This window comes from Colobus angolensis, unplaced genomic scaffold, assembly GCF_000951035.1.
Source record: "Colobus angolensis palliatus isolate OR3802 unplaced genomic scaffold, Cang.pa_1.0 Scaffold526, whole genome shotgun sequence".
In the NCBI taxonomy this organism is placed as follows: Eukaryota; Metazoa; Chordata; class Mammalia; order Primates; family Cercopithecidae; genus Colobus; species Colobus angolensis.
The window spans coordinates 166511-192091 of NW_012118777.1; the positions used below are offsets into that span (position 1 = coordinate 166511).

The window sequence follows — 25581 nt, forward strand, 5'->3', positions numbered from 1 at the left end:
CTTGGAGTTGCTCTTCTCGAGGAGTATCTTTGTGGCATTCTCTGTATTTCCTGAATTTGAATGTTGGCCTGCCTTACTAGGTTGGGAAGTTCTCCTGGATGATATCCTGCAGAGTGTTTTCCAACTTGGTTCCATTTTCCCCGTCACTTTCAGGCACACCAATCAGACGTAGATTTCGTGTTTTCACATAATCTCATATTTCTTAGAGGCTTTGTTCATTTCTTTTTACTCTTTTTTTCTCTACACTTCTCTTCTCACTTCATTTCATTTATTTGATCTTCAATCGCTGATATTCTTTCTTCCAGTTGATCGAGTTGGTTACTGTAGCTTGTGCGTTTGTCACGTAGTTCTTGTGTTATGGTTTTCCTCTCTATCAGTTCTTTTAAGGACTTCTCTGCATTGATTATTCTAGTTGTCCATTCTTCCATTCTTTTTTCAAGGTTTTTTGTTTCTTTGCATTGGGTACGTAGTTCCTCCTTTAGCTCTGATAAGTTTGATCAGCTGAAGCCTTCTTCTCTCAGCTCGTTCAAGTCATTCTCCATCCAGGTTTGTTCCGTTGCTGCTGATGAGCTGTATTCCTTTGGAGGGGGAGATGCGCTCTGATTTTTTGAATTTCCAGCTTTTCTGCACTGCTTTTTCCCCATCTTTGTGGTTTTATCTGCCTTTGGTCTTTGATGATGGTGATGTACTGATGGGGTTTTGGTGTGGGTGTCCTTTCTGTTTGTTAGTTTTCCTTCTAACAGTCAGGACCCTCAGCTGTAGGTCTGTTGGAGTTTACTTGAGGTCCACTCCAGACCCTGTTTGCCTGGATATCAGCAGCAGAGGCTGCAGAAGATAGAATATTGCTGAACAGTGAGTGTTGCTGTCTGATTCTTGCTCTGGAAGCTTCGTCTCAGGGGTGTACCCTGCCGTGTGAGGTGTGAGGTGTCGGTCTGCACCTAGTGGGGGATGTCTCCCTGTTAGGCTACTCAGGGGTCAGGGACCCACTTGAGCAGGCAGTCTATTCGTTCTCAGATCTCAACCTCCGTGCTGGGAGATCCACTGCTCTCTTCGAAGCTGTCAGACAGGGGCATTTACCTCTGCAGAGGTTTCTGCTGCTTTTTCTTTAGCTACACCCTGTCCCCAGAGGAGCAGTCTACAGAGACAGGCCAGCCTCCTTGAGCTGCGGTGGGTTCCACCCAATTCGAGCTTATGGGCGGATTTGTTTACCTACTTAAGCCTCAGCAATGGCGGGCACCCCTCCCCCAGCCTCGCTGCCCCCTTGCAGTTAGATCTCAGACTGCTGTGCTAGCAATGAGGGAGGCTCTGTGGGCGTGTGACCCTCTGGGCCAGGTGTGGGATATAATGCCCTGGTGTGCCGTTTGCTAAGACCCTTGGTAAAGCGCAGTATTAGGGTGGGAGTTACCCAATTTTCCAGGTGTGGTGTGTCTCAATTTCCTTTGGCTAGGAAAAGGAATTCCCTTCCCCCTTGCACTTCCCAGGTGAGGTGATGCCTCGACCTGCTTCAGCTCTCGCTGGTCAGGCTGCACGCACAGACCAGCACCAACTGTCCGACACGCCCCAGTAAGATTAATCCAGTACCTCAGTTGAAAATGCAGAAATCACCCGTCTTCTGTGTCACTCACTCTGGGAGCTGGAGGCTGGAGGTGTTCCTATTCGGCCATCTTGGGTGAGCCCCTATTCTACTTTTATTTTGCAGCTGTTGTAAAAGGGGTTGAGTTCTTGATTTGATTCTCTGCTTAATTGTTGTTGGTGTATAGAATAGCTACTGATTTGTGTACATTAATCTTCTATCCAGAAACTTTGCTGAATTTTTTTTCTGTCCTAGGAGCTTTCTGGAGGAGTCTTTAGGGTTTTCCAGGTAAACAATCATATCATCAGTAGTGACAGTTTGACTTCCTCTTTATTAATTTGGATGCCCTTTATTTCTTTCCCTTGTCTGATTACTCTCCTGGGACTTCTAATACTATGTCCAATGTTATGTTGAAGAGGAGTGGTGACAGTGGGCATCCTTGTTTTTTTCCAGTTCTCAGAGGGAATGCTTTCAGCTTTTCTCCATTCAGAATTATATTGGCTGTGGGTTTGTCATGGATAGCTTTTTTTACATTGAGGTATGTCCCTTGGTATGTTGATTTTGCTGAGAGTTTTAATCATAAAGCTATGCTGGATTTTGTCAAATGCTGTTTCTGCATCTATTGAGATGATCATGTGATTTTTGTTTTTAAGTCTGTTTATGTGGTGTATCACATTTACTGACTTGCGTATGTTAAACCATCCTTGCATCCCTGGTGTGAAACCCACTTGATCATGGTGGATTATCTTTTTGATACGTTTTTGGACTTGGTTAGCTAGCATTTTGTTAAGGATTTTAGCATCTGTGTTCATCAAGGATATTGGTCTGTAGTTTTCTTTTTTGGTTATATCCTTTCCTGGTTTTGGTACTAGGGTGATGCTGGCTTCATAGAATGAATTAGGGAGGCTTCCCACTTTCTCTATCTTGTGGAATAGTACCAATAGGATTGGTACCAATTCTTTGAATGTCTGGTAGAATTCTACTGTGAATCTGGTCCTGGACTTTTTTTGTTGTTGGTAATTTGAAAATTACCATTTCAATCTCGCTGCTTGTTATTTGTTTCTTCAGGGTATATAATTTTTCCTGATTTAAGGTAGGAGGGTTGTATTTTTCTAGGAATTTATCCATCTCTTCTAGGTTTTCTAGTTTATGTGCATAAAGGTGTTCATAGTAGCCTTGAATGATCTTTTGTATTTCTGTGTTGTCAGTTGTAATATTTCCCGTTTCATTTCCTATTGAAGTGATTTGGACTTTCTTCTTTTCTTGGTTAATCTTGCTAATGGTCTATCAATTTTATTTATCTTTTCAAAGAACCAGCTTTTTGTTTCATTTATCTTTTGTGGTTTTTTTTTTTTTGGTCTCAATTTCCTTTAGTTTTGCTCTGAACTTGATTATTTCCTTTTTTCTGCTGGGTTTGGATTTGGTTTGTTCTTGTTTCTCTTGTTACCTGAGGTGTGACCTTAGAATATCAATTTGTACTTTTTCCGTCTTTTTGATGTAGGCATTTGGGGGTATGCACTTCCTCTTAGCACAGCCTTTGGTGTATTCCAGAGGTTTTGACAGGTTGTGTTGCTGTTGTCGTTCAGTTCCTTTTGGAGTTGATTTCCTATCATATGGTCACATTCTATTCAATAGCCTATGGAACATTCTCCAAAACAGACCGTATGATAGGCCACAAAACAAGCCTCAATAAATTTAAGAAAATTGAAATGATATCATGCAGTCTCTCAGACCACAGTGGAATAAAACTGGAAATCAACTCCAAAAGGAACCTTCAAAACCATGCACATACATGGAAATTAAATAACCTGCTCTTGAATGGTTATTGCATCAAAAACGAAATCAAGATGGAAATTAAAGAAATTTTTGAACCGAAAGCACCAGGTAACCTACGAAGGAAAGCCTATCAGATTAATAGCAGATTTCTCAGCAGAAACACCACAAGCTAGAAGAGATTGGGGCCTTATCTTCATCTTCCTCAAACGGAACAATTATCAGATGAGAATTTTGTATCCAGTGAAACTAAGCATGTGGTGCGTTTGCCTTGAAGCTCTTAAGATTCTTTCCTTCATCTTAACTTTAGATAACCTGATGACAATGCGCCTAGGTTTTGTAGATTGCTTGCTTTAGTTTTAGTTTTAAAGATCTTTTTGTGATGAATTTTCCAGGTGTTCTTTGTGCCTCTTGTATTTGGATGTCTAGGTCTCTCACAAGGTCGGGGAAGTTTTCCTTAATTATTCCCTCATATATGTTTTCCAAATTTTTAGATTTCTCTTCTTCCTTGGGAACACTAGTTATTCTTAGGTTTGTTCATTTAACATAATCCTAGACTTCTTGGAGGCTTTGTTCATATTGTCTTATTTTTTTTTTCTTTGTCTTTGTTGGGTTGGGTTAATTCAAAGACCTTGTCTTCAAGCTCTGAATTTCTTTCTTCTGCTTGTTCAATTCTATTGCTGAGACTTTCCAGAGCATTTTGCATTTCTGTAGGTGTATCCAATGTTTCCTGAAGTTTTTATTGTTTTTTTCTTTATGGTATCTATTTCCTTGAACATTTCTCCCTTCACTTCTTATATTGCTTTTTTGGATGTCCTTGCATTGGGCTTTGCATTTCTCTGGTGCCTCCATGATTAGCTTAATAACCAACCTCCTGAATTCTTTTTCACGTAAATCAGGGATTTCTTCTTGGTTTGGATCCATTGCTGGTGAGCTAGTGTAATTTGTTGGGGGCGTTAAAGAGCTTTGTTTTGTCATATTACCAGAGCTGGTTTTCTGGTTCCTTCTCATTTGAGTAGGTTCTGTCTGAGGGAAGGTCTAGGGCTGAAGGCTGTTGTTCAGATTCTTTTGTCCCATGGGGTGTTCCCTTGATGTAGCACTCTCCACCGTTTCCTATGGATGTGGCTTCCTGAGAGCCGAGCTGTAGTGACTGTCAACTCTCTTCTGGGTCTAGCCACCCAGCAAGTCTGCCAGGCTCCAGGCTGCTACTGGGGGTTGTCTGCACAGAGTCCTGTGATGTGAAACGTCTGTGGGTTTCTCAGCCGTGCATACCAGCAACTGTCCCAGTGGAGGTGGCAGGGGGGTGAAATGGACTCCATGAGGAGTCCATTAGCTTTAGTGGTTTAATGCTCTATTTTTGTGCTGGTTGGCCTCCTGCCGGGAAATGGCGTTTTCCAGGGGGCATCAGTTGTGGTAGTGTGGAGAGGAACCAGTGGTGGGTGGGGCCCTAGAACTCCTAAGAGTATATGCCCTTTGTCTTCAACTACCAGGGTGGGTAGGGAAGGACCATCAGATGCAGGCAGGGCTAGGTGTGTCTGAGCTCACAGAGTCTCCTTGGATGGGTCTTGCTGCGGCTGCTGTGGGGGATGGCTGTGAGGTTCCCAGGTCAGTGGAGTTGTGAACCTGGGAGGATTATGAGGATTATGACTGCCTCTGCTGAGTCATGGAGGTTGTCAGGGAGGTGGGGAAGCCGGCAGTCACAGGCCTCACCCAGCTCCCATGCAATCTGAAGGGTGGGTCTCACTCACACCACGCCCCTCGCCAACAGCAGGGAGTCTGTTTCCAGGCTTTGGGCAAGCAAGCAGAGAACTTGCTCCAGGCTACCTACTTCCCAGCTCTGAAAGAACAGGACTTTGTTCCTCCACTGGTGGAGTCTGCACGCCGGATTCGTGCCCTCCCCTGAGTTCAGCTGGAGACTTCCTTCTCCCTGTGACATTTTCCCTGTGCCTCTGGCCACCCTCCCAAAGTGTTCATATGGTGCCAAGCAGGAATGTCCTGCTTGGGGACCGAGCAAGCTCCCAGGGCCTTTCCTGCTGCTCCCTCTACTCCTGTATTTCACTTGACTTTCTAAATGGACTCAGCTTCAGGTAAGGTTGGAACCTTTTCCCACAAACTAGACCTTCGGTTTCTCTAGTGAGGGTGTGTGTGCAGGACGGAGGATCTCCCATTCCCGCTTCCACTGTTTGGGCACTCACAGTATTTGGGGTGTCTCCAGGTCCTGCAGGAGCAGCCTGCTTCCTTCAGATGGTCTGTGGGTCCTCTTGGGATTCCTGATTTATTCCTGCAGTTGTTCTGGAGCTAAAATTCATGACGTGAGCCTCCACATGTGCTCTGTCCTTCCCAGTTGGAGCTGCAACTCCTGTCCACCATGATGATCTCTCCCCCTTCATTCTTTTTTAATGGCTGTGGAGTTTTCCACTGAGTGTTCTGTGGTTCATTGAAACAATTTCCCACTGATGGGCCTTTAGTTTGTTTTCAGGTGTTTATGCTGCAAAGGGTATTATTGTCCATATACCTTAAAGTTACTTGCTCAACTCTATTTGTAGATTAAATTCAGTTCCACATGGCCCCTGGGGAGGCCTTGGGAAATACAATCGTGGTGGAAGGGAAGCAGGTACGTCTTACATGGCGGCAGATGAGAGTGGTTCTTTTCTATCTTGTTTTTACGTTTTTCCTAAATCTGTGCTTTGAAACAACCTTTAAACAAACTCCAAATTAGATAAAATTATTTTTTGAAATAAAAATAAATCATAAATGCCTTTCTTATAATTTTTAAAAATAAAAATCACATCTTTTCTTGGGTATACTTTGTAGACAGAATTATATATATTAATTAGAATTTTAACTCTTCATAAGTTTAATTTCTAGCAAGTTTTAACCATTTGTCACATATCACTATTTTATAGATGAGAAACATTTTATAATTTTTGAAAACATATTTCCATAATTTTTACATATATTAATAGACCCAAATAAATTTAGTCTTTCTACAAAATTTGTGTAAAATTTAAGAAGCCAAGAACAAACATTTATGTTCCATAAGTTGTCTTAGTTTTAAAAATCTTATTTGGAAATGACCCAGACATTTAATGAGTATCTATTATTTGACTGAAGATAACATAACTTTAAGATTCTAAATTACATGGCTGGGTACAGTGGCTCACGCCTGTAATCCCAGCACTTTGGGAGGCCGAGGCGGGTGGATCACAAGGTCAGGAGATTGAGACCATCCTGGCTAACACGGTGAAACCCCATCTCTACTAAAAATACAAAAAACATTAGCTGGGCATAGTGGCAGGTGCCTGTAGTCCCAGCTACTTGGGAGGCTGAGGCAGGAGAATGGCATGAACCCGGGAGACGGAGCTTGCAGTGAGCTGGGATCATGCCACCGCACTCCAGCCTGGGTGACAGAGTGAGACTCCGTCTGAAAAAAAAAAAAAGACTGTAAATTATATGAAAAACTTATTTATAAACATTTATTTTATTGCCATTTATCTTATTTATTTATTTATTTTATAGTTGGGGTCTTGTTGCATTGCTCAGGGTGGCCTGAACTGGGCTCAAGCAATCCTCCCACCTCAGCCTCCTGAGTGGCTAGGACTATAGGCGTGTGCCATGTCACCAGGCTTAATTAATTTATTTTTAACAATTTACCTAGATTACTTATGAAAATTGAGATATTAGACAAAGCTAGCCATCACTGAAAGTTATTTCCCTTTTAACCATTTTTATAGCCTGTGATTATTAGATGTTCACTTAAGTAAGAAACTTAGTTAAGTGTATGGGTATTTTGTCGATAACTCAGAAGATACAGCTGTTTTTATTAAGCCAGTCATATTAAATTAGCCTTTATTTTTTGAGATGGAGTCTCGCTCTGCTGCCCAGGCTGGAGTGCAGTGGCACTATCTTGGCTCACTGCAACCTCTGCCTCCCAGGTTCAAGTGATTTTCCTGCCTCGGGCTCCCAAGTAGCTGGGATTATGCACACCACTATGCCTTGCTAATTTTGTATTTTTAGTAGAGATGGGATTTTGCTGTGTTGGCCAGGCTGGTCTCAAAGTCCTGACCTCAAGTGATCTGCCCACCTTGGCCTCCCAAAGTGCTGGAATTACAGGCCTGAGCCATCGCACCCAACCAAATTAGTCTTATTTATCAAAGATCATATAAAGATTATTCTGTTTTAGGATGAGTTTATAGTTTTATCATCTTTGTGTCAAACCCTGACATCTTAAAACATCTATCAGAGACAAATATAAAACTGCCTGACCAGTAAACGCAGGCAAAAATGTATGCTGACAATTCTGAGAACATTTGTATTTTTATTTTACCAACAATTTTAAAACTGATTTATTTATTAAAGATATACTTAAGTCACATGAACTAAAAGGCATTTTGGTTAATTAGTATATAGTTTTTATGAATTCTCATTTATTTAAGCCGATCTAAATAGAATCCCTTAATAGATTTTTTGTTGATGATGCCAGATTTTACCATGTAGGTACAACATACAACATAATACACATACATATGCATAAACACGCTTAACCACATACACACAGAAATAAAGACATTACAGCTTTCATTTTAGAATTTTGGTCATGAGATAATAACACAAATCTATCAGTTTCTAAAAGACACGTCAATCCAAATTATGTTTTTGACAAAACTGGGACTTGTTCACATGCTAAACTTTATTTGTCCCGATAGGTAATCTAATGAGGGCCATGGATCAGAATTTTGGGTTTCTGCATTAAAGCAGAAAACTGCATTAAAGCAGTGTCTGCATTAGTTTGATTTCAAAAGACCTTTTTCAGTTTTAAATGAATTTAAGGTTACATTTTCAGTGATTGTGTTTTAGCTAGGACTGACTGAATTGCATATGAAAAACAGAAATCTTCAACTAGTCTATACTAGTAACAAATCTATTTTTTGGTTGCTGGTCTGATTTTCTGGACTAGACAATGCATGCAGGGAAGCATTTTAGCAGTGTTTTTCCTTTTTCTGGCACCTGTGTGGCAAAGCAAAATTTTTATGGCAGACAGAGATACCTTGTATTACTCCTCTAAGCTCGAGATTTTGGCCTGTTCTATCTGAGAGCCTAATTTCTATAAATATTTACCTAGTTCTTTTCTTTTAGACTGTCAGTCCTTCAGTTAGCTATTCCATCAGCCTAAGCAATTGTTAACCAGGCAAACCTAAATTTACATTTTCAACAGAAATGACTCTTAGATCTAGGTCATTGATTACCATAGAGCTGTTGTAATTTGTAAAGCCATTAATTTAAAACCTTTAAGAAACTTTAAAAAATCTTGGGCCAGGCGTGGTGGCTCAGGCCTGTAGTTCTAGCACTTTGGGAGGCCAAAGCAGGTGGATCACTTGAGGTCAGGACTTCAAGACGAGCTTGGCCAACAGAGTGAAAACCCATCTCTAGTAAAATACAAAAACTAGCTGGGCATGGTGGTGGGCACCTGTAATCAGCTACTCAGGAGGCTAAGGCAGGAGAATCACTTGAACCCGGGAGGCAGAGGTTGCAGTGAGCCAAGAAAGGAACCACTGCATTCCAGCCTAGGTGACAGAGCAAGCCTCCATCTCAAAAAACAAACAAATAAAAAACAAAAAAATCTTGGCTGGAATGCCGTAACCAGTGAGTTTTATTGCAACATGAGTAAAAACAGCAGCAGGTTTAAAGTCGGCAGAAAAAAAAAAAAAGAGACAGAGGAGTTAGGAGGCTCTACATGGTGACTACAGTTGCAGGGTTTTTGTTAGAGAGTTGGAACAATGACCATTTGAACACTAAGTTTTCCTTGATGTAATTTGCCCGTTAGTTTAAAAATGTGCACAAGGATGTAGCCAGCTGGAGTTCCAGAAAACTTGGCATGCCTTAATATTTAAAAACCATTCCCCTTCTTAATAATCTTTTTACAGGAAAGAACATTCTACAGATACTATGAGGCCATGCCGGCAGTTTGGACTGGTGCTTTAGATGGTGTTGACTGCTGTAGCAGCTTTTAACGAGCCAGCCTGTGCCCATCATTTAGAATGTTTGTTTTGCTCTCAAAAGATTTTTAGAAACAAGCAGAGGAAAAGAGCCAAATCATTGACAGATACACATAACCACAGCAAAAAAAAAAAAGCAAGATAACGGTGCTCACAAAAATGTTAACCCAGGCATGCATATCCAACAAAATATTAAATGAGGCATACAGAAAGAACCAAAGTCACCTCGCCAGAGAAGACATCCCTCAGAGACAGAATGCAAACTCTGTCACAACCAGAGTACCCAGACTGGAATGTCTTTATGCCAAACAGGACTTACCAGAAAACACAAAAAGTCTTTTATCATCCCAGGAGGGACATAAGATCCTTTATGAAGGCAGTCCAATAACCAAAACAAACCCAACCTAATATTAAAAAAGCATTTTCCAAAAAGAGGGAGGGTTGGCCTGAGAGAAGATTGAGTAGGTAAGAAAAAGCAAACCATGGAAGCTGAGAGCTCAAAGGGCTCAAGTGAATATGCACACCGGCCCCAGGAACTGCTGATTCCTTCCAGCAGTGATCTTTCTCCACATCCCACTTCTGATTCCATTTATCTCTACCTAAATAACAGAGAAAGGCCCTCTAAAAGAAAAATATATCTATTTCTGGATAGAGCATTGCAATGGGATATGCCTGCCATAGTCAACTATGTACATGTTCAGGGAAGCAAAGGGAGACCAAGGCTTTCAAAGGAAGAGTGAGGAGGATTATATGATTGTTTGGAGATAATTACCCTCGCTACAAGGACCAATAACAGAGGCAATGCCAGTCTGAGGTTGGACAGGCCGTTGCTGGGAAGATGTCCTCACAGAAGTATTTTCTGTGTAAGGTGGTGATAGCCTTTGTGCCAGTTGCAGTTTTTGTGGAGTCTTTTATAATAGTTTTTGTTATCAAGTGTTTATGGATGAGAACCCTCTTCTCTTCTTGGTCTTCCTAGGCTCTATTTGTCAGGGATTAAAAAAAAAAAAACATAGGTGACTCAATTTTGATTCTGATGACTTCCACATACTATAGACATGGTGGCTCATAAACAATAGAAACTTATTTCTCACCGTTCTGGAGGCTGAATGTCCCAGACCAAGGCTCCAGCAGATGGGTGTCAGGCGAGCCTGCATCCTAGTTCATAGACAGCATCTCCTCACAAGGGAGAAAGGGTGAGGGAGCTCTCTGGGGCCTCTCTTATAAGGGTGCTAATCCTCTTCATGAGGGCCCCACTTTTATGACCTCAGCACCCCTAAAAACCCCATCTTCTAATACCATTACATTGGAGTTAGGATTTCAGGGAGAAGTGTATGAATATATGAATATATGAATTTCGGGAGGACACACATGTTCAGCCCACAGCAGATGGTAACAGGAGGGCCGACCAATACCCGGGTCCTTGCTGAGCCCCTTTCAGATAGAATTTTACTCACTTGTCACCTCACTCTACTTGACAGGTATATTCACCCCTATTCTGATGAGGAAAGGGAGGTACAGCGTTCAGGCTCTTGCCCACAGTCATGCAGACAGTAAGAGGTGCAGGCAGATACACACAGAATGAGCTCCATATGCAAGGTTGTTCCTGTGCCATCTCTCATGGTGTGTGCATGCGTAAGTGTGCATGTCTGTGTGTATGTGTGTGCATGACCATGTGTGTTTTTGATGCCTGTGTGCACTTGTGTGTGTGCAGGTGCACGTCTGTGTATGCGCATGCAGATGTGTGTGTCCGCAGACCAGCACATGCATGCCTTGTGCGTGTGTGCCCATGCCTGTGCATCTGCCTGTTTGCACGCATGTGGGTGTACTGCATGTGTGTGCATATGTGCATGTGCACATAGATGTGTGTGTGCATGTGTGTGCATGTACAGGTGAGCGTGCATGTTTGTGTTTGGTGTGTGGAGGGGCGTTTCTTAGCCCATAACTTCAGAGCAGGGTCTCCGCTCGGTTCTTGCTGTGACAGCTTTGGCTATTGTGTTCCCTGTTGCTGCTGACACCCAAACTCCCTGCCTGTTGCCTTCAGCTCCCTGTGTCCTTTAACTTCAGGTGAATCCCGGCCGCTGGGAAAAAGCACAGGAGGCAGGTGAAATGAACCAAAGCGTGTTTATGGGGAGGCCGGGGGGTGCAGATGAGACTAGCTGGCTCTGGGGGAAGCACAGGAAGGAGGCACAGGGGTTAGGGCCAGGGCAGGGGTGCTCCGCTTCACCTGCGGAGTGATGGGTGCCCGTTCCCCTGGTCTAGAAGACTGGGTTCTGTGGCGGACAGAGGGGAGCTGGAGGCAGGGGCTGGTGCATTTTCCTGCGTACAGCAGAGTCCAGGGTGGGTCCTTTCTGCTCTCTGGCATCCATGGATGAGGCACAGAGGCTGCTTCCCTTTTCTACAGGTACAGCGCGTCCTGCTCTTCTAGGGCTACTTCACCTGCAAGACAGCCCCTGGGGTCAGATGGGGGCTAGAAGCCTGAGGGGTGCAGGGGCAGGGGAGACAGAGGAGCAGGGGAGGGGGTGTTGTCCTTTATCCACAGGGTCAAGAGGGCCTTCGGCAGTGTCCACAGCCCACAGTGGGCCTGCATGTCCTCTAGGCTCCCTCAGCCCTGCCTCTGCCTGGTCCAAGATCCCTGGACCAGCTCCGGCATGTCCCCTGGAAGGGCACATTGCCCCGTACCCACCCCGAGGGGCACTGAGAGCCTGGCGGCTCCCCTGACCTTGATGAAAGTGACAATGCCGCTGTAGAGGAGGGTGAGGACGAAGAGGGCCACGAACGTGGACAGGGTGGTCCACAGGCTGCCCATGTCATCCAAGGTCGTGTAGTCATCGCTGTTCTCATCCTTGCTCTGAGGGATCAGGGGGGTCGTGGCCACGTCTGGGGAGGAACGGGGCTGAGTGAGAAGCTCCCTGGTCCTGAGGGCCAGGCTACCCCTCCACCCGCCCCACACAGGGTGGAGCTGAAATGACGGCGAGTCTTTCCAGGAGGCATGGTTATCTCCAGGGAGCTCCCAGCCTCGCCCTCTTGCTCATCTGCCCCCTTGACAAGCCTCTGCCCACTGGGTCCTCCCCGCCTGGACATGTCGCTGCCCTGAGTGGGGCAGACAGACAGAACCATAGACTCGTGGTTTGGGCTCCTGTGACAAGGGTGATGATGGGAGGCTGGGGCACTTCTGCACACCTGCATACTTGGAGGCCTTCTTTAGGAAGTGGCCACTCTGACAAGGTGTGGAAGGCGAGACACAGCCAGGCAACAAGGACAGAGTGGCTTCTCCACAGGAGGGGAAAGCAGATGCCCTGAACTGGAGGGGCTGACCCAGGAGGGTGGAAAGGGGCCCAGGAGGGGAGATCCAGGCAAGGCGATTTTATCCCAGCAGCAGGAGGGAGCCATGGAAGGGGCTAAGCAAGAGTCTGTCACGAACAAATGTGTGTGTAAAAGGTAATCTGCAGCTGGAGCCAGTAGTGGGGCCCAAGGCAAGCCCAGGCTGGGAAAAACACTTCCGTGGCAAGCACAGCCCCATCTATGAGGAAGAGCCTGTGGGCAGGCAGGAAGCATTGACAAGAACCAGCCACGTCACAGATTTCCTAGTGTTCATTCAACAAGTGTTTATTGTGGTTGTACTGTGCACTCGCCCAGGGCTGCTGAGTGGCAAGTGTGGACGGATCTGGTCCAGGGATCATTTCACGGGGCCACGGTCTGTTAAATCTAATAACAAAAAATTGGCGTGTCTTTCTGTTCATATCATTTTTCTAGTATTTCTTACTGCATTTTACAAAGGCATTGTTTTGTGAAGAACTGGAAATTTAGAAAGAAGCTGGATCCTCTGCCACAGATAATGTGAGACATGTGGAACACACCATGTGTGGTCTGGGTGGGTCCGAGAGCTCCTGCCCTGCTCTCTCAGGTGGAGGCCGGGTTGCTTGGATACCTGCATCCCGCCTGCCCACGCACACACAGGAGCCCCTCCTAGCACCAACTCGCTTCCTCCTCACAGCAGCCCAGGACCTGGCCCCTGCTGGCTCAGCAGACAAGAGGGGAAATCGAGGCAAGAAAAGCACAGGGGCTTCCTTGGACCAAGGCGCCAGGGTTCTCTGGGATAAGCCTTAGCTCTAACCACTGCACCGTCTGGGCCTCACTGCTTGGGAGGGAGACTTGTGCTTGGGGGCACAAGAGTTCACTCAGATATCCTAGGTACACACGGGTGCACACACACACACCCCATAGTACTGCAAGCTGGGGCCCTGGTGTGTGGTGGCAGGGCAGCTTCCAGCCTCTCCCAGGTCTGGCCAGGTGGATGGTCCAGCTCACCTGTGAGATCTCAGACTGTCTGTGCCTGGAGATGACTGTACAGCTGGGCGTGGGAGCCTGGGGGAGGGTCAGCATGGAGCCCGTAGTGGGGGGTGGACAGGCAAGGTCAGGAGGCCATGGCAATGATGGGAATCTGTAGGCCGAACCTGGGCCCCAGCATAGATGGTGCCCCGAATGGGAGGGGGCAGTGGACAGGGAGTCCCGGCCCCTGGTGGGCAGCCATGGGCTGGGGCTGCAGCTTCAGGGGAGACCGTCTGGCGGGGACAGGGAGGTTGGGGGACTGAGAAGCAGCTGCTGCTGCAGGGGCCGGTGCCTGAAGGGTCAGGTGGGGCTGCTGCCCCACAGGCCACCCACTGCTGTGGGGCCCGTCTGTGTGAGGCAGGCAGGATCAGACACTGTCCTCGGAGGGGGTTCTCTGCGAGGCCACCTCACAGGGTCACTCTTAGGGAAGGCCCATGCTGGGTCAGGGCTGCTGGCAGCCCCTGGGGCCAACAGAGCCTGGGACAGCCCTCAGCCCTGCCCCTTATTGACTTGGGTGTCCTCCTTTCCCTGGCTCTGCAGCGCGGCTGGGCGCCTGGCTACAGCTCACACCTGGGGCCCTTCTGCACCTCTCTTGGCTAGACAGCTGGGGCACCGGCAGCAGGCCCTGAGCAGAGCGGACACCCTCTTGCTGTGTGCACAGCCCCTCATGGCCGCCGTGTCCCACTGGGGCCATGTTCGGGCAGGGGCGGCACTGGTCTGGGTGCCATGCCTCAAGGGGGTGGCAAAGGGTGGGCCTGGCAGGAGGCTGGGAGCTGTCACTCTGGGTTGGCGCCCACTGTGGGTATGTGTGGGGCTGACCTTTCACTGGGCACTGAGCCCAAACCTGACATCTGGGGGTCTCTGGAGATCCCCTCTGGCTCCCAGAGGTGCTGACTGTGGTCTTGACAGTCAGATGTCCCCAGGGAGGGCAGCTGCTCAGGGTGACCACGTTCACGGTCACACCAGGGAAGGCAACCATGAGGAGCATCTTGGCAGGAAACCGCCACTCCTCAGGGCATGGCGAAGGGTCGTATCCATCTCTTACTGTGCCAGCCAGCCTGGGCCAGCACGTGGTGTGGACAGTGAGGATGGGCACCGGGACACCCACGGCCCAGGAGTACTGGGAAGCCTTTGCTCCTGCCAGACACCGTGAAGGAGCCTGTGTGCCCCGGGCAGCATAGCCCTGCCCCTGCCCAGTGCCCCACCCCTGCCCAGTACGGAGTCCAGCTCCTTATGGTCCCCCACAGAGTCCCCCTCCCAACCCTGGGCCTAGGGGTGACTTACAGCTGACATCCAGGCTCCGGGTGGCATTGAGCAGAGTCCTGGAGTCCTCGTGGCTGACCACACAGGTGTAGGTGGCTGGCTGAGGGCCGGTGGGGCCTGGGACACGCAGCACACTCCAGGCCCAGAACATGGTGCTCCCGGGCTGTGGAGTGGGGTGCGTGGTGGCAAACCAAGAAGTGTTCACCTCGCGCTGGTCCTCCAGCCACATCAGGAGGATGTTGGGGGGCGAGAAACCAGACACCTCACACAGGAGCCATGAGGCTGCTTCCGGAGGGTCAGACGAGGCCAGCAGGTTCAGGGAAAGCCTGACGGGTGCCTGGGCAGCTGCAGGGAAGCAGGGGAGGCTGTCAGACTCCGGCCGCAGGGGTCCCTGCGGGGAGGCGGGGGAGGCTGTCAGGCTCCGGCCACAGAGGTCGCTGCGGGGAGGCGGGGGAGGCTGTCTGGCCGACCCTGTCTCCAGGAGCTGGGGAGTCCATGGGCAAAGACCCGTTGGGCCATGGGCGGTGCCACTCTTGGTCACTGTCTGGCCCCAAGGCTGCTGCCGGCTCTTCCCTGAGCAGACTTGGGCCTTTGTTGCTTCCAGAACTCTCCGCTCCGTGGCTGCCAGGCCGGGAGTCATCCACAGGCCAGGTTTTTTTCTGGTGCCGTCTCCCTGCAGGGACTGACTTAACCACTGGGCTCTCCTCTCCCCAGCTTCTGGCCAGATGTGGCTAGTGGAGGGCACTGGGGAGGTGGCAGTGTGGGGGACACCCTGGTCAGAGGCACAGAGGCTGCCCATGGAGCCTGGGACTCCTCCTCAGCCTGCCCCTGACCCATGTGGCAGAGCCCTCTGAGGGGCTTGAGAGGCCCCACGCTTCTAAGAGCTCCTTCCTCAGTACTCCCTGAGTTCGGGGGGCCTCTGACTGTCCTTGTGGGGGTCCTCAGGGATCATGAGCTTCTAAGTGTTCAGGGCCCATCCACACAACAGCAATCACTTTTATAGTTTAGGGTGCCAATGGCCAACTAGTTATTGGGTCATAGGTGTTTTGATAACCCAGGGGTCAGAAAAAACCTGGGGTCTTTGTCTCTCCCTCTTGTTGTTCTTTCTCCTCCTCCTCCTCCTTTTCTTCCTAAAATTTTTTAATTGACCAAAAGTACGTATGTTTATCATGTACAACACAATGTTTGAAATATGTGTACATTGTGAAATGGCTAAATCAAGCTAATGACCATGCATTATCTCACATAATTGTCACTTTTTGTGGCAAGAACACTTAAAATCTATTTTCTTAGTGGTTTTCAAGAATACAACCCATTGTTACTAACTACAGTCCCCATGTACAAGGAATGTCCTGAACTAATTCCTCCCAACTGAAGTTTTGTGCCCTTTGACCAACATCTCCCCAGTCACCAGTGCCTGCTCCCTGGCACCCAGCTGTCTACTCTCTGCCTCTAAGAGTTTGCCTTTTTAACATTCCAAATGTAAGTGCGATCATGCAGTATTGCTCTTTCTGTGCCTGGCTTATTTCCCTTAGCCTAAATGCCCTTCAGGTTCATCTACATTGTTGCCAATGACAGAATTTCGCTCTTTTTAAAGGCTGAGTAGTATTCCATTGCGCCCCATACATACTACATTTTCTTTACCCATGCATATGCTGAGGGTGCTTAGGTTGGTTCCATATCTTGGCTTTTGTTACTGGTGCTGCCATGAGCATGAATGCAGATGTCTCTTCTAAATAGTGACTTCTTGCCCTTTGGCTATGTCGCCAGCAGTGGGATTACCAGATGGGACAATACTTCCATGTTTTGTTTTCTGAGGAACCTCCATACTGTTTTCCAAGATGGCCGTACTAATTACACTCCCACCAACAGTGCACCCGGGTTCGTTTCCTCCACACCCCCACGAACACATGTTATGTTTTGTCTTTTTGGTGACAGGAATCCTAACAGCTGTGAGGTGATATCTCATTATGGTTTTAATCTTAATTCCTCTGAGGGTTAGTGAGGTCGAGCACTTTTTCATGCATGTGTTGGCCATTAAGGTCTTCTTTTCATAAATGTCTACTGAGATACTTCACCCATTTTTAAATTGAGTTATTTGTTTTCTTAGTACTGAGTTGCTGAGTTCCTTATACATTTTGGATATTAGTTCCTTCTCAGTTGTAGGGTTTGCAAAGAATTTTCTCCCATTCCATAGGTTGTCTCTTCACTGTTGATTGTTCCCTCTGCTGTTTAGAAGCTTTGAAGTTTGACATAATCCCATTTGTGTATTTTTGCTTCGGCTGCCTGAGCTTTTGGGATCATATCCAAAAATTGTTGCTCAGACTAATGTCATGGAGTTTTCCCCCTACGTTTTCTTCTAGTAGCTTTATCTACTAGATAAAGCTTTATCTACTAGATCTACTATGTTCAGTTAAACCTTTAGACTGTTTTCTTTTTCTTTTTTCTTTTTGAAACACAGTCTCACTCTGTTGTCCAGGCTGGAATGCAGTGGCACAATCTCGGCTCCCTGCAACCTCTACCTCCCGGATTCAAGTGATTCTCCTGCCTCAGCTTCCTGAAAAGTTGGGATAACAGATGTGGGCCACCATGTGCTAAATTTTGTATTTTTAGTAGAGACAGGGTTTTGCCATGTTGGCCAAGCTGGTCTCAAACTCCTGACCTCAGGTGATGTGCCTTGCCTTGGCCTCCCAAAGTGCTGGGATTACAGGCATGAGCCACTGGCCTAGACTGTTTTCAGTTGATTTTTGTGTAGTTTCATTGGTCTGCACATGGATATCCAGTTTCCCCAGCACTATTTGTTGAGGAAACTGTCCTCTCCCCGTTGTGTTTTCCTGGTGACTTTGTTGAAAATCAATGGACTGCAAACATGTAGATTTATTTCTGGGCTCGCTTGTCTGTTCCATGGGTCTGTGTATCTATTTTTATGACGTACCATCCTGTTTTGATTACAACTGCTTTACAGTATGTTTTGAATTCAGATACTGGGATGTTTCCTGCCTTGTTCTTTCTGCTCAAAATTGTTTTGGCTTTTGGGGTCTTCTGTGGCTACATATGTGCGTTAGGATGGTCTTTTCCACTTCTGTGAAGAGTGTCATTGAAATTTTGGTAGAGACTGCATTGAACTCCTCTTCTTCCTCTTCCCTGTTTTTCTCTCTCCCTCCCCTCTTTCTCTTCCTCCTCCATCCCACTAAAACTGTAAAGACATTTCTAGGCCACACAAAACAGGCCCTGGCTGTATCTGGCTTGTGGGACACTGTCCACGGGGTCATGCCATAATCCTGGCTGTGTCTGGGTTGATTGGGTCCTCCAGGTGGGGCAGTGCAGACCAGACCTGAGGGCTCAGCTGCTGAGGTCAGCACATCTCAGGCGCCTCCCATGAAGGGTCATCTTTAACTGGATGCCCTCCAGGCCCCAGGGCAGGAGGCCCTCGCCTGTCTGCACCCCGTGTTGTTGTGGGAAATTGAGGTGCCAGGAAGTAGTGCTGTGGTCTGAGTAAGAGCACTTGGCCGTCTTCTTGGAGGCTGCCCAGGGGAAGGCCCCTCCACCAGCAGACAAGGTGGTGGGGTGAGTGACTTGGCTCCAGAGCTAGTCGCCAATGCACTCAGCTTGTTTTGTTGCTGAGTCTCCACTGCCCATGAGGAGGGTGGAGAGGGACAAGTGCAGATTCCTGGGTCAGGGAGCAGCTGCCCTCACCTTTCTCATGGGAAGCTCTGGCCCCTGTGCTGTGTCCATCTCCCTGCATCAGACTGACCCACCCCAAGCCTGGGAGCTAGGTGTGTTTAGAGATGGGAATGTCATGTTTCTGCACCTGCAGAGTGGAGGCAGATTCTGGCTCAGGGTGAGGGCACCGTGGCCACTCACCCAGGCAGGGGCCACCATGGCTGTGCCATGCCCCTGTCAGAGCTTGACCCACACCCCAGAGGGTGGGTGAGGGATAGTCATTCTGCCTGTTGGTCCAGCCCACCTACTGCTGCTTCTCCTAACAGCCTCCTGCCCTACTCAGAGAAGGTCAGGCACGTACCTGGGTTCTCCCGAACACTGAACCCGTCCTCCCGGCCACATGGACATCTCAGGTGGGTCAGAGTCACAAGCCTCAGACTTCTCAGATAAAGTTCCTGGTGAGGACCCTCTTTCCTCTGCCATTCTGAGGTGGCAGGCAGGGTGAGGGTAAGAAGCAGGCTGGCCATCAGGACCCAACACTTGCAGAGAGCCAGGCCCGGGGCAGGCAGGAGGCAAGGGTCACGGGGAGGGGCTGCTGCAGCCCAAGTGACCTGTAAGTCTGCAAGCCAGACTGCCTCAGGAGGGTGGCTCTATGTGAGGCTGCACTAAGAGCCCATGCCTCAGCTCAGCGAGGCAGAGCTGGGTCCATGGGCCAGGGAGCCGGCCCAGGTCTGCTCTGGGAATCTGCTGGCTGTTTGGCATCTGCTGTCCCGCAGACTGGCTGGCTGTAGGTGTTTGTTAGAGGTGGCAGTTCAGTGTCCCTTTCCTTACCCAAAGTGTGACTTGGAGACTCAGACAAGGAGTTACGAAGGGCTGCCTGCAGGAGACAGCTGAGGAATGAGCAGGTGGGTGGGGGTGGGGTGCAGGGAAAGGGCTTCTCACCTGTGTTCCTGGTGGTGGCCGGGGTTCTGGTTGCCTTGGAGAGGCCGCCCTCTGCTTGGGGCTGTGCAGTGGGCCCTGAGGGGTGCTGAGCCTTTGGAGACTCTGAAATCCAAGGAACAGTGCAGGTGAGGGTGAGGGCAGAAGGCACGGATGCACCAGAGGCCGGGTTGTGGACAGGTAGGTGGGGGGCACAGGCAGCCAGGCAGGCGGAAGGGAGGGGCCGCAGCCTGGGGTGGGAGCTTGGCTGTGGGAAGCCCACTCGACAGCTACCTTTGCCGGGCAAGCTGCCTCCGTGCATACTGGGGGAAAGGTCTGGAAGGAAAGGGATATGAATGTTGGGAGATGGGGCTGCAGAGAGAGGGAGCAGAGGGGCTGAGGGAGAGGGACCGAGATGGGGAGGTCCAGTGGGGTGGATACAGGGTGAGGAGGGAGGGATACACCCTGAGGGCAGAGGTGGGGGTTGCCTCACAGCCCAGCCCTTGCTTCTGTCTTTGTGGTCAGGCCCTGAGTGGAAGGTGCTGGGGGTCCTGGGGAACCCTTCTAGGTGATCTCCGGTGCTACCTACCTGGCCAGCGGAAGGTCTTCTCCGTGCTTGTATTGCTGGGGGTGTGCTCGACGATGCATTTGTACTTGCCTTGGTGCCACTGGGAGAGGGGTGGGGTGGCGAGCTGGCTGCTTGTTGTGTAGCTGCCCTGTCTCTCTGTCTCAGGGAACGTAATCTGGTCCAGGACCTGTGTCCCCAGGTGCCAGGTGACAGTCACGGACTTTGGGTTGTACCCAGTTATCAGGCAGGCCAGGACCACAGGGCTGGTATCCTTTGGGAGTTCGCACGCGGATGCGATGGGGAACACGTCCGGAGCCTTGGTGGACGCTGGAAGACAGACACAGTGGGAGTCTGAGGCTGGAGGCTCTGAGGACAAGGGATAGGGCAGGGCAGAGGACCGGCAGCAGAATGACAGGGGAGCCGGGGAGAAGGGGTCCAGGAAGAGTTCCCGGGCTGAGCAGGGCTGGCCAAGCGGCCTGTGCACACGAATGTCCCGACTGCCGCTCCTGTCAGCATAACTGTAACTGAGTGGGAGCCGTGGCTTTGTGGATACTGGGCTGCTGCTGCTGAGAGCCCTTGGAAGGGAGAGGTCTTACCTCCAGAGGCTTTGGTACCCCTCTGGGCATTCCTGGGACCTCCACCTTCCCTCACCTTCCCTGCTACCCCCAGTCTATCTGGGAACCACTTCCCTTGGGCCCCTGAGGGGAGGAGGGGCGCTCAAGCCTGGGGGCAATGGGTCTAGGGCTGTGTGGGCCCCCTGTCCAGGCCTCCAGCTGTGGGTCCTCAGCTGCCCCGCAGGGGCCATGGGGTCCCTGTGGAGGACCATGCGTCTGGTCCTCTGAGTGGCTCCAGAGGAGCTGGTGGGATTGGATCCTCCTCTCCCTGATACATGGCCCCAGGGGCTCTGCTGCCTGGGACAAACCCGTGAGCTGGCCTGCCTGCTGGGCTTGGCTCTCAGCCTTACTTTCCTGGAGACCTGGGTACCCAGGGCAGCTGAGCGAGTGCAGAGTTCTTGCCTGGGTCCCTGGTGGCCCCAGGTGCTCCGTCTTAGTCTAACCTTCTACTCACCCCCTGCCTCCACCCATGTCTTCCCACCACCACACTGACTGTCGCTGCTCAGGTGGGGCCAGGTGTTGCCGTTCTTCAGCCTGGTACACAAGGTCATCCGGTATGGCGGTGGCCCCATCCTCCTTCCCTTCTCCCTTGGGGCAGAACCTGCCGCCCTGCTTTCCCAAACACTGGATGACCCTCCTCTTCTCCCCATTTACATCCTTTTTCCTGGGATTTTCTGAGCAGGATTGTCAACCCATTGTCAACCCTCCACATCCTAGGCAGTATTCATGGCCCACCTCAGAGTCTTCCACCTGAACAGAATCTTCCACCTCTGGGGCCTTACCAGAGGCATCTTTAACATTCACGTTTCTAGCAACATTCTGTTTATGACAATTTATGTGTTCTCTAAGATGACAGACGTTTTCTCTATAACTCTCCTCTTTCTTTCTGAGCTCCCACCAGGATCACCTTTAATGTCCAAATTTCTACCAATAGTCTTCAAGGAAACCTAGACTTTTTCTAACATGCACCTTAAAACTCCCTTCCTAATTCCCTTCCTTGAGCCACCTCTTGGACCTCTCTGTGCTATTTTCACTTTTCCCTGAGGTTCTGGGATGTCAGCCCTGCCAGGCCTCCCTCTACAGCACCACTGGTAAGACACTAGGGATGGGTCTTGTTTTGGGTTGAGTTGTGTCTTCAAATAAATGGACGTGTTGAAGCTCTGACCTGTAGGGCTTCAGAATGTGCCCTTCTTTGGAAGAGAGTTTTGCAGATGCAATCAAGTTAAGATGAGGTCACGCGGGAGTCGAGTGAGCCTCTGATCCAATATGGCTGGTGTCCTTCTGCAAAGGGGAAATTTAGACAGACATGCACACAGGCAGAATGCCAAATGAAGGTAAAGGTGGAGATGGAGGAGCTGTTTCCAAAAGCCAAGGAACACCAAAGTTTCCCAGCAAACCAACACAATTCAGGACAGAAGCCTGGAACAGATTCTCCCTGCCAACCCAGAAGAACCAAGCCTGCCCACAGCTTGATCTCAGACACTTGGCCTCCAGAAATAAGAGAGAATACATTTCTGTTGTTTCAGCCATGCAGTTGTGGTACTTTGTTACAATAGCTCATAAGAAACTAAAACAGATTTTGGCTTTAGAAGTCGGGTGCTGATTTAATCGATACCTAAAACTGTGGAAATGGATTTGGGATAGAATAATGTGTAGAGGTGAGAAGAGTTTTGAGGTGCATGTTAGAAAAAGCCTAGGTTTCCTTGAAGACTGTTGGTAGAGATTTGGACATTAAAGGTGATCCTGGTAGGGGCTCAGAAAGAAAGAGGAGAGCTATAGAGAAAACATCTGTCATCTTAGAGAATACATAAATTGTCACAAACAGAATGTTGCTAGAAACGTGAATGTTAAAGATGCCTCTGGTAAGGCAACATGTTATTGAAAATTGGAGGAAAAGTGACCTTTGTTATAGTGGCAAAGCACTTTGCTGAATCACATTCTCTTGATGGTAAGTAGGACTTACAAGTGATGTACTTGGATGTTTAGCTGAGGATATTTCTAAGAAAAGTGTTGAAGGCACAACCTGATTTCTCCCAACTGCTTATAGTAAAATGTGAGAGGAGAGAGATCAGTTGAAGAAGGAAGTGTTCAGTAAACAGGACCCACAACTTGAACAGCTGGCAAATTCTCAGCCTGTCCAATTGTGTGCTCTGGAAACAAGGCCAAGGATGTGTCTGGGCAATCATTTGTTAAAGAGATTGGAATCATGACTTATGGATCCAATCAACCATCTCGGCAGAAACCAGGAGTAGAGATGAGGTTATTGAGGATATAACTGTGCAGGGCTCTCTTGTCTGATGACTCGAACCCCCATGAATTTCATGGGAAGCTGACAAGGATTTTGTGAATTATAAAACAGCAGAAACAATGCCAGGTTGGATGGAAGGGGAAGGAGACCAGATACAATGAAGGAAGGGTGACTTTGAGATCAGAGCCAAGGATGAGGAGGCTGTGGGGGCTCTGACCACCATGGACCAAGAAGAGCATGGGGTCACCCCAGTGGACCTGAAAGATGGAGCATTGACCCAGGAGGATGAGCCTTGAGTCTTAAATCTAATGCAGTTTTCCCTGCTGGGTTTTGAGCTTGCTTGGGACCCATGGCTCCTTACTCCCTTTTGATGTATACCTTTCAGAATGGGAACGTCTATCCTATGCCTGTCCCATCATTGCGCTTTGGAAGCAGGTAACTTCTTGTCCAGTTACAAAGGTCCACAGATGGAGAGGAATTTCACCCCAGAATGAATCTCACCCTGGGTTTCTCCCACACTTGATGCAGGTGATATTTAGCTGAGATTGTGGACTAAGAGTTGGTGCTGGAAGGGGTTAGCCATCTTGGAGATGCTGCTATGGGATGCAGGAATTTTACATGTGAGAAGGACATGATTATGGGGGGAGCAGAGGCAAAGTGTCATGGGTTAAAACGTGTCCCCTATAAATTCATGTGTTGAAGTCCTAACCCCCAGGACCTCAGAATGTGACCTTGTTTGGAAACAGAGTCTTTGCAGGTGCAATCAAGTTCAGATGATGTTACCCTGGAGTAGGGAGAGCCTCTGATCTGATATGACTGCTGTCCCCATCAAAAGGGGGCATCTGGGCACAGACAGCACGTGGGAAGAACGCCCTGTGAAGATGGCGCTGCTTCTACAGGCCAGGAGCGGCAGAGATGGCCGGCAACGCCCAGCAGCCAGGAGAGAGCCTGGGACAGAGTCTCCCGTGACACAGAGGAGTCAGCCTCACCGAGGCCTCCATCCCAGAGGCCCGGCCTCCAGAACCAAGACAGAATAAACTTCTGTTGTTTAAGCCATGCAGTCTGGGGTGCCGTGTTGCCAGGGCCACAGCTAACGGATACGGGTGTTGTCCTGAGCTGCCAGCCCCACGGCCTGCACGAGGCCTCCCTGCCCCAGCCCAGTGCAGTCTCCCCAGCCCCCTGCGTGTGCCATGGGCAGTGTGGGACCCCTCACTCCGTCCTCCCCCAGCCTAGGAGGTTGAGCCCATGGTAAGCTACATGGGGTGAAGCTGGAGCCGTAGACTGGGAGCCAGCTGGGAGCCCACGGCCAGAGGATGGATTTCCCCAGGGACCCACATGTGTATCTCCACCTGCCTCCTGGACTTTCTCTCTGAGGGCAGGGCCGGTACCAACTCGGGGATCCAGCAGGGTCACAAGGGTGAGCCGGGTCCTTGTGGAGGGCACAGTGGGAGGGACACAAGTTGTACCCGGCAGCCCCCGGATGTCCGTGACAGCTGGCCCAGAGCAAGTGCCAGGCTGCTCCTCAGAACCCGAAATGGCCTCCTTCTGGGCCGCCGGCTGTTGAGCCCTCCCAAGACGCCATCCTGGATGCTTCCTCCAAGACATTCCTATGGCCTTGGGGTCTGCCCAGTCCTCCGGCCTGGTCCTCTGCCCTCAACCACCTGACTCCAGCCTGGTCTCACAACCACTGCTGTCCTTGACTTTGCCATGGACTGTGGGTCACCTCTGGCTGACTGCACCATGGCCAAGTGAGCCTCCTGGCATGAGCCCCCGACTTCTGCTTGGCTGCCATCTCTGAAAAAATCCCCTATTCTTTGATCCTGCTCCTGCCAACCTGGGGAGTCATTTTTTGGCACTGCCCAAAGCCTGACCACCACCTGCCCATCTTCAGGGTGATGGCGGAGACTTACCCTCCCCACCATGTATTCCCTAATGGTTCCTAAGGACCACACGGTCATGCCCCCCAGTCCCCACCCACAAGTGGATAACACTGGGAGCCTGAGCATCTGGGAAATGATGAGGCCCTCATGATGGGCTTAGCGCCCGTGTGAAAGAGACCCTGAGAGCTCCTTCACCCACTTCTGCCGCGTGAGGATGCAGTGAGAAGGTGCGTCTCTGAGCCGGGAACTGGCCTTCACCAGACACTGAAGTTGCCGGCGCCTTGATCTTAGACTTCTGGCCTCCAGAGCTGTGGGAGGCAAATGTCTGTTGCTCAAGCTTCCCAGCCGATCGTGTTTTGTGATAGTCGCCCAATTGGACTAAGACACTGCTTCACCCGAAATTTTTGCTTCAACTTCCACACCCCTGCCACGGGCGTGGCTGCAGCCAACCCACCCCTGTGCTTCTGTGGGGTGCAAGGCCCCCACACTGTGCAGACAGGGCCACATGCTCTCGAGGGCTCAGCCCACGCCTCCTGGATCCCGGTGGCGTGCACCAGACGTCACGAAGGTTTGGGGCAAGGCCAAGACCTGTCTGGGCTTGCTAGGAACGGTGGCAAGGTGACCGGGGCAGTTGTAGGCTCATGGAGCACACACGGAGGCCCCCGAGGCCTGAGCCCCAGTCTCCCAATTCAGGCTGTGCTTGGGAAACCAGGCCTGGAGCCCTCTCCTGCTCAGTTGCCCTCCTTCCATCAGGCT

The 25581-nt window shown here is 49.5% G+C and overlaps 1 long non-coding RNA gene and 1 gene segment (V, D, J or C); both read right to left on the reverse strand.

The window, feature by feature from the left end:
• The window catches only part of LOC105525264, a 323199-nt gene that overhangs the window by 124660 nt on the left and 172958 nt on the right, over nucleotides 1-25581 (reverse strand).
• Nucleotides 12923-15282, reverse strand: LOC105525263. The gene is made up of 2 exons (XR_001003884.1): nucleotides 14956-15282; nucleotides 12923-13047 (listed from the first exon to the last, which is right to left on the reverse strand). It is a non-coding gene; the product is annotated as an uncharacterized LOC105525263 (long non-coding RNA).